The sequence below is a fragment of the Urocitellus parryii genome, chromosome 1 (assembly GCF_045843805.1).
Source record: "Urocitellus parryii isolate mUroPar1 chromosome 1, mUroPar1.hap1, whole genome shotgun sequence".
Lineage (NCBI taxonomy): Eukaryota > Metazoa > Chordata > Mammalia > Rodentia > Sciuridae > Urocitellus > Urocitellus parryii.
This window is the reverse complement of record NC_135531.1, coordinates 251,433,890-251,443,219: the sequence shown is the minus strand read 5'-3', so window position 1 is coordinate 251,443,219 and position 9,330 is coordinate 251,433,890. Positions and strand designations below refer to the sequence as shown.

General features: G+C 39.3%; 1 pseudogene; it reads right to left on the bottom strand.

The window, feature by feature from the left end:
- Window positions 1–5,988: 5,988 nt before the first annotated feature.
- LOC113194327 (fatty acid-binding protein, heart pseudogene) lies at window positions 5,989–6,382 on the bottom strand (annotated as a pseudogene).
- Window positions 6,383–9,330: the final 2,948 nt, after the last annotated feature.

Sequence of the window (9,330 nt, the reverse complement as noted above, 5' to 3'; positions counted from 1 at the left end):
CTATGAATTGAAATGCATTCTGCTGTCATGCATAACAAAGTAGAATAAATAGATAAATTAAAAAGGACTAGAGACATAGCTCAGTGGTAGAGTGCCCTTGGGTTGGGTTCAATCCCCGGTATTAAAAAAAAAAAAAAAAGTCAGACCAGTTTTAGAAAGAATGGGTTAGAATGTGACTTAGTATAATTTTTGTTTAAGTGAAGATCTAACAAGGAAAGTTAGTGATACTTGGAATGGTGGTAAGGGAGATGGAAGGTCAACTTGGTTTTGAAGTGGACAATTAGTGTCAATGAACCAGGCTTAGATAAAATGAAGAGTTTTGTTTTGTTTTGTACACAGTAAATTTGAATAGCCCATGAGAACACAGGTGATACTACAGAGTATAAATTTTTTTTTTTACATATGTATGCTCATTTAAAAAGAGTTCTGGAATGACATACACCAGTGATTTTTTAAAAATATTTATTTTTTAGTTGTAGTTGGACACAATACCTTTATTCATTTATTTTTATGTGGTGCTGAGGATCCAACCCAGGGCCTCACATGTGCTAGGCAAGCGCTCTACTACTGAGCCACAACTCCAGTCCCTATACCCGTGATTTTTACAGTAGTTACCTGAGTGATTCTAATTTTCTTTTATTTGCTGTGATGAACGTATTTGCATTATTTGTGTATTAAAGAGGCATGGGGGATGATCCAGAGGCACCCCGGGTTGTTCAGAGCTCCAATCCCAAGACTCTTGCTTTTACCTACTTCCCAGTTTTCTTCCTGTCAATTCAAGATTTTCTGAATTCTGACCCCAGGTGATTTTCCCTCTTAGACTCTTTCCCTCTTAGACTCTTTCTTTTTGAGAAAGGTCTTTCACTAAATTGCCCAGGCTGCCTCAAACTTGCAATTCTCCTGCTTGCACCTCCCAACTAGTTGGGATTACAGGTGTATGCCCCCAGACCCAGTTCAGTTTGTGGAATTTTATAGGACTTTGGAGAGAAGGGCAATAATATGAATTAGAGGATTGGGGGGGTATCTGACAGATTTATGAAGTATGTGAAAAGGACAAAGCTTGAGTTTTCAATTACCTCATGATAACTTCCTTAAGAGGTCCTTAAAATGAACTAGATGACCAACTGTTCTCCATCTCTACTGAGGGAAGACCAAGAAAAAAAAAAAATGGACTGGACTGAAATTAAAAAAAAAAAAGATTCTGGTTAGATCAGGGGATTTTTAAACTTTTAACTATGAAACTCTGTAAATAAAGCAAAACTTGGGAGGCCAAAATACAAAACAGAAAAAAAAAATGGAAAAAGGAGCTGGGAGGCATATTCTGTAGCCAAGAGAGTCTTTTTCCCCCTCAGATGGGTTGCCAAAGCAGTTTGAAAACCACTTCCTTTAGATCAGGGATCAGCAAACTATACACAGTTTACGTGGCCCATGAGCCCATTTTTTAATGGCTGGAAATTAAAGGAATAGTGTTGTATGACATGTGAAAATTAAATTCAATTTATGTTTCAGTGTCCATAAATAAAGTTCTATTGGAACATAGCCACACTCATTTGTTTTGGTATCACAATGCTGCTTTGGCATTACAATGATGGAATTAAGTAAGTAGTCCCAACAGAGATCATGTGGTCTGTGAAGCCTAAAATATGTACTGGTTCTTTGCAAAAACCAATCTTTGGTTTATTTTACTCTTGCAGTACTGAGGATTGAACCTAAGGCCTCATATATACTAGACAAGTGCTCTACCATTAAGATACACCACAACCCCAACCCCTAGTTTAGGTGAAAGAAAAGGTTTCATAATTGGGTTTTTAACATTGGTGATCTGTGATCAACAGAGTTTATATGGTTTCTACTTTTAGAAGGCATTAAAATTTGCTAGACTGTGGCTTAATAGAGGTCCTGCTTGTATGGTAGAGAAATGACCAGGATCAACTCAACTCCCAGGATCCCAGAAAGTCCCTCCCTTCCAAGCCTGGAGGCTGTGGTTTTACCCTCGGGCTCCAGCCAGTCGCCTGTAGATGGCTAAAGGGAAGAAGGAGGCAATTACCTGGCAGTGTGCCAGCCCCACCCCACCCCCACCTCCCCCTTTTTGGAGCCTGAAATTCCTGGCAATAAAAGAAAGGATTTCCTCCAGAACACAATTACAGTAATGCTCTGGCTAGCCAGTCCCTAGTTTTCACAGGGTGGGAAAACATCTGTGATTTGGAAAGGGAGAAGAAAACCCAATCACAAGAATTGATGAGAAATGAAGGCAAACTCTGAGGAAGATTGTGAGAGAGAAAAGCACATCTAGAGCAAGTAGAGAATGAAAAGCAAAGTCATAAATATCTATTTGTGCTTTTGTTTCAGTCATTACAGATCATGTAAGATCAAATCGGGTCATTTGTATTAATTCCAATCAGCATTGCATAACATAATATTTCTTCAACAAATTAAACAGGTGGGAGATGCAGTTGTAATTCTGTCACCATAACTCTTCTGAGATTACAGTTCTTCTGCTATAAAATGAAGATGAGGCATTAATTAATAAGTGATGTTTTGGCCTGAGGTATAAAGAATAATAATTGGAAGCTTATGAACTATGTACAGAGAACTGATGCAACTCAAAGAATTTGTCCATTCATACTTCTCTTCCAACTTTGTTTCTTACTGGAAAAACCCTACTGATAACATTGTTGAAACCACAAAACTAAACTACAAAAAAAAAAAAAAGCCTCTTAAATGGGCTCAGGGACATGTGCTTGCAAGTTCAGCCTAAAGAGGCTGAGGCAGGAGGATTGCTTGAGCCAAGGAATTTGAGGGCAGCCTAGGCAAACTAGTGAGACCACATCTTGAAAACAAGCCAGGTGCAGTAGCACATACCTATAATCCCAGAAGCTCGGAAGGCTGAGGCAAGAGTATCTAAAGTTCAAAGCCAGCCTCAGCAATTTAGTGAGGCCCTGAGCAATTTAGAGAGATCCTGTCTCAAAATAAAAAATAAAAACGGGCTGGAGGTGTGACTCAGTGATTAAGCACCCCCTCTCTCAATCCCTGGTACCTCTGCCCCCGCCCCGCCCCCCATACAAAAAAGAAAACAACAACAAATTCCCTCATGAACTCTGCAGGCAAAAAACAAACAAGCAAAAATAAGACAAACAGCCAGCATCACTGCCTATAGCATTGTTTATTTTTAATTTTTTTTTTTTTGCTATTGGGAATTAAACCCAGGAATGCTTGACCACTGAACTATATCCCCAGACTATTTTTTAAAAAATATTTTTAGTTGTAGATGGTCACAATACCTTTATCTTATTTATTTTTTACGTGGTGCTAAGGGTGGAACCCAATGCTTCACGTGTGATAGGCAAGTGTTCTACTACTGAGCCACAAACCCAGCCCCTGACTTTTTATTTTTATTTATTTATTTATTTATTTTACATTTGAGACAGGTTCTTGTTAAGTTGTTTAGGCTGGCCTTTAACTAGCAATCCTTCTGCCTCAGCCTCCCAGGTTGCTGGAATTATACCATGTACCTGGCTAGTCTATGTTTTTGTCTTTTTTTTTTTTTTAATGAAAATATGTGACAATAACACAGGCATTTTTTTTTTTTTAATGAAACTATGGAAGGGAACAAAGAACAAAAATCTTACCACCCTCTGATTTCCAAACCTCAAATCCCTGTCTCCAAAGGTGGCAAATATTAATAGTTTCTTGTACACAGGTCATAGGGATAGGGGTACATACACATTGCTATGGTTTAGATATGGGTGAGTGTATGCCTGAAAGATTCACATGGTGGTCAGTGTGGCAATGTTGAAGATACAATTTTAAGGCAGTCCTCTTGGGTTAATTCTTTCAAGAGGGGTTGTAGTAAAAATGCAAGATCCTCCCCACCCCCTGGCTTCCTGTTTATGTGATCACTATTTATCTACACACTCCTGCCATGATTCCATCTGCCACGAGGCTCTCATCATAAACCAAACAAGTAGGGCCATCCACTTTAACTTCAGTTCCAAATCTTTAAGTTAAATAAACTAATTTTCTTTATAAGTGTTCAGCTTTTGGCATTTTACTGTAGTAATGGAAGACAAATTAGTACACGTATCTTTCAAAATATTTTACAGGGCTGGGGTTGTGACTCAGTGGTACAGTGCTTGCCTAGCATGCATGAGGCACTGGGTTTGATCCTCAGCACCACGTAAAAATAAATAAAGATATTGTGTCCACCTAAAACTAAAAAATCAATACTAGAAAATGTTTAAAAAAAATATTTTACAAACTAGTTCCACACTGTTCTCTGCACTTTGCTTTTCCCACTATAATAGTTCATCTAGGAGATCCATTTGTATTTTAATGGCTAAATTTTTAAAAATATTTTAATACCTTTATTTCACTTATTTATTTTTATGTGGTGCTGAGGATTGAACCCAGGGTCTCGCACGTGCAAGGAGAGCACTCTACCACTGAGCCACAGACCCTAAACTTTTTTTTTATACTTTTATTTTACTGATTTATATGTGGTGCTGAGGACCGAACCCAGGGCCCGGCATGCGCTAGGCAAGCGCTCTACCCCTGAGCCACAACTCCAGTCCCTTAATGGCTAAACTTTTTAGTCATAAGATGAACTACTAGCCATATTTATGGGATATTATAGTTGTTTCTGGTTTGTTTTGCTATTATAAACAAGTGCTTTAGTGACTTGCGTGATTATATACGTACAAAACTAGCAGTAGCATTGCTTGGTTGGTATTTTTACTTTGCATAGCTATTAGGTAAATATTCTCCCTTTAAGCCTCAGTACTGCTGAGAAAAAAAAAAGAAAGAAAGAAAAAGAAAAGAAAGAAATATTCTCCCAGTGCTCTGGACAACAAAGAGTATTATTTATTTGGCAATTTAACAAAGTATAACTTTCCTTACATTCTTTGATCATTCATCTATGTATACTTTTTATCCTAGAACTGCCTGTTACTATTTTTCATCTTAATTTTCTTAATCTCTTTACATAGTAAAGAAAATATTTCTTATATTTTGACTATCCTACAGTATTTTTGCTAACCAAGAAGTATTTTTCCTATACATTTTTTTTTTTTAAATGTCTGTGGTACTAGGGACTAACCCAGGGGCATTCTATCACTGAGCTACATCCCTAGCCTTGTTTTTAAAAAAATTATTTTGAGGGCTGGGGATGTGGCTCAAGCGGTAGCGCGCTCGCCTGGCATGCGTGCAGCCCGGGTTCGATCCTCAGCACCACATACCAACAAAGATGTTGTGTCTGCCGAGAACTAAGAAAAAATAAATGTTAAAATTAAAAAAAAAAAAATTATTTTGAGATAGGGCCTCACAAATTGCAGAGGCTGGCTTTCAACTGCGATTTTTCTTCCTCAGCCTCCTGAGCCACTGGGATTACAGGCATGTGCCACTGCACCTAGCCCTAGCCCTTTAATTTTTAAATTTTAAGACAGGGTCTTGCCAAGTTGTCGAGGTTGGCCTTGAACTTGCAATCCTCTTGCCTCAGCCTCTCTAGATAACGGAATATGCCATGTGGCAGGTGCCTCTATGCCTGGCTATCCAAAAGTTTTAATATAGTCAATTTTATTAATCTTTTTATTTCTTCTTCCTTTTATATTTATTTTGTGAAACCAAACCTAGGCCTTCATACATTCTAGGCAAATACTCTATCACTGAATTTTTTCCTGTTTTCTGAATTTATTTCTTTTTTCTTTTCTTTTCTTTTTTTTTTTTTTTCTTTTCACATTACCAGAGGCAACTGCGGGGCCTCTGCTCTGCTTTATTGACTTCAGAGCATATTTAGATACAGTTTAAAAAAAAAGAAAAGAAACACATACATACACAGTGGAAACTGGGGATCCAGGCTGGTGTCACCTGATCCCAGAAGAATTCCCCAAAGTAGGTTTATACAAAATGCTAGAGGAAAAAAATGAGGCAATGTGGTGCTGAGTTCAGGGGTGGCCAGTTGACAGAGGAACAGTCTGTGACAGCGCTGGTGGGTCATGCCTCTTTCTCCTAAGTGCGAGTGCACACTACAATGCCATGGGTGAGTGTCAAGATGAGTTTCCCATCATTTAGCTCCCGCACAAGCATAATTTCTTGCCCGTCCCACTTCTGCACGTGGACGAGTTTTCCTCCATCCAGTGGACTTGACCTTCCTGTCATCTGCTGTAGTCTCATCAAACTCCTTCCCTAGCTGAAAACTGATCTCCGTGTTCTTGAAGGTGATCTGTGTTTTTAAGATGATGGTGTCCCCATTCTTTTTGATGATTGTAGTGGGCTTGGTCATGCTGGCCACATGCCTGGTAGCAAAGCCCACACCAAGTGCCTTCATGTAGTCATCAAAATTCTTGCTGTCCACTAGTTTCCAGGTGCCCACGAAGGCATCCATCATGGTGAGGCTGGGCTAGGCTGAGAAGCAAGCTGTGAGAGATGGAAGGCTTGTAGACTCCGGGACGGCCCTGTTTTCTGAATTTTATGTTGTGCTTTCAAAATCCCATAATTATAATTTTCTCTCTCCCTCTGAAGACCTTAATGATTTAATTATTAAGTTTTGTTCCTTGGGCTTTTAAAATTGGGTTTGAATTTTTTTCTTTGCTACACTTTTGGGGGCACTGATGAATTGAACCCAGGGCTTTGTGCCAGCCCTCTATCACAAAACTACAACCCAACCCTGCTTTGCTACATTATTTCTAAGTGTGAAACAAACAAAAACAGATAAAAATATTTTTGAGTGCATGACAGGAAAATATATTTGATTCAACAACAACTTTTTTTTTTTTTTTAATACTGGGGATTTAACTCAGGGGCACTCAATCACTGAGCCACATCCTCAGCCCTATTTTGTATTTTATTTAGAGACAGGGTCTCAATGAGTTGCTTAGTGCCTTGCTGCTCTGAGGCTGATTTTGAACTTGCCATCCTCCTATCTCAGCCTCCTGAGCCGTTGGGATTACAGGATTGCTCCAATTTGGGCCAACATTTTATAGAGCAAATAACAATATTTTTGTACACAAATCTGGACCCAAAGTAGGCAGTTTACAATCTCTGATCCATGAACTCAAGAATCCTAATTTTCTTTTCATCTTTGAAAATGTGTCTAGGGGCTGGGGATGTGGCTCAAGCGGTAGCGCGCTCGCCTGGCGTGCGTGCGGCCCGGGTTCGATTCTCAGCACCACATACAAACAAAGATGTTGTGTCCGCCGATAACTAAAAAATAAATATTAAAATTCTCTCTCTCTCTCTCTCTTTCTTTCTTTCTCTCCCTCACTCTCTCTTTAAAAAAAAAAAAAAAAAAAAAAAAGATTTAGTTTAAGATGGTGGGGCTGGGGATGTGGCTCAAGTGGTAGCACGCTCACCAGGCTTGCGTACGGCCTGGGTTCGATCCTCAGCACCACATACAAAGATGTTGTGTCCCTGAAAACTAAAAAATAAATATTAAAAAAAAAGATGGTGTATGACAGTTACAATGTTGCTAAAACAATCCAAAATTGTTGAGGGCCACAGCCGAGTCGGGATGACGCATGGCATTTTTGCCAGAAGTAGTGGTTGAGAGGTGACGCTAGGGAGCCATTAAGATGATGACTGTTGAGTTCTAGCGGAGTTCCCGTTGAGTTCAGCTTGAGCTCTCTCAGGGATTCCCGGAGAGTTCCCATTGGTTGGGGAAGTGCCGGAGGAGGGAATTTTCCGGTTGCTGGTTCCTGGAGGAGCCGCATGGTGTTCGGGGGAGTTCCCGGGAGCATGTGTGGAGTGTGCTGGTGGAGTTCAGAAATAAAGTTTGTTCCTGCTTCAGTGGCTTGTGATATGTTCCCAGCCAGACTGCGGCACAAAATGTCTTAGGTTGAGTTATGTAAAATTACCATTTTTATAGGTCAAAAGTAGTCAAACATTGACAATTTCACATAGTAATGTAAGTGGAACAAAGGTAGCAAAAGTCTAAGTTGGATGCTCCTGATCTGTGAGGAGCTGTTCTCCATACTACTGTTGATTCAGGACCCCAGGCTTCTTTCTTCTTCTTTTTTTTTTTGGTACCAGGGATTAAACTCAGGGGCACTAGACCACTGTCCTATTTTGTGTTTTATTTATACAGACAGAGTCTCACTGAGTTGCTGAGCACCTCACCACTGCTAAGGCTGGCTTTGAACTTGCAAGTCTCCTGTCTCAGCCTCCTGGGCTGCTGGGATTACAGGTGTATGTCACCGCACCCGGCTTCTTCTACCTTGTATCTTCTTTGACAATATCTCCAAAGTCACTGTGTCTGCAAAAGCCAGCATCTGAAGATAAGGAGTGTAATTTTTTTTTTTATGAAACAGACCTTAAGTGATGCACATGGCTGCCACCCATTACCATCCCATTGATTAGAATTCAGCAACAGGGCCACATCTAACTGCAAAGCTGAGGAATACAGTGTAGGTGTATGCCCAGAAATAAAGAAAATGAGTATAATAAACAGGTGGCTGCTAGATACCACAAAAATTGACCTAATTCTTGTTATGATTTAGAGATTAGGTATCCCTCAAAAGCTCATGTGTGAAACAATGCAAGAAAATTGCATGAAATGATTGAGTTATGAGAGCCTTAGCCTAATTGGTGCATTAATCCACTTCAATGGATTAACTGTAGGCAGTTAGGGTGTGGCTGAAGGAAGTGGGTCTCTGGGTACATGCTTTTGATATATGTATTCTGTCCCTGGAGAGAAGTCTCTCTCTCTCTCTGCTTCCTGGTTTCATGTCCTGAGCTGCTTTCCACCATATGTTCAACCTCACCTTAGGCCCAGAGCAATGGAGTTGGCAGTTTTTGTACTGAGATCTCTGAAACCATGAACTCCAAATATACTTTTCCTCCTCAAAAATTGTTCTTATTAGGTCTTTTGGTCACGATGAACCAAAAAAAAAAAAAAAAAAAAAAAACCTTACTAAAACATACTCCCATTGACTTCTCCCCTGGAATCTTTAACTCTTGCATTTTCCTGTTTTCTAAGTAGAACAGAGATTGAATGATAATAATACTTAAGTGTTCAGTTTATAAGGAACTTTGAAAAAACATATTTTCAGCTGTAGATGAACACAATATCTTTATTTATTTATTTTAAAATATTTTTTAGGAGCTGAGGATGTGGCTCAAGCGGTAGCGCGCTTGCCTGGCATGCGTGTGGCCCGGGTTCGATTCCCAGCACCACATACAAAGATGTTGCTTCTGCCAAAAACTAAAAAAATAAAATAAAAAATATTAAAAAAATAAAATATTTTTTAGTTAGTTGTAAATGGACAATATCTTCATTTTTACTTATTTTTTATATGGTGCTGCGAATAAAAAAAATTATTTTTTAATATGGTGCCTGCC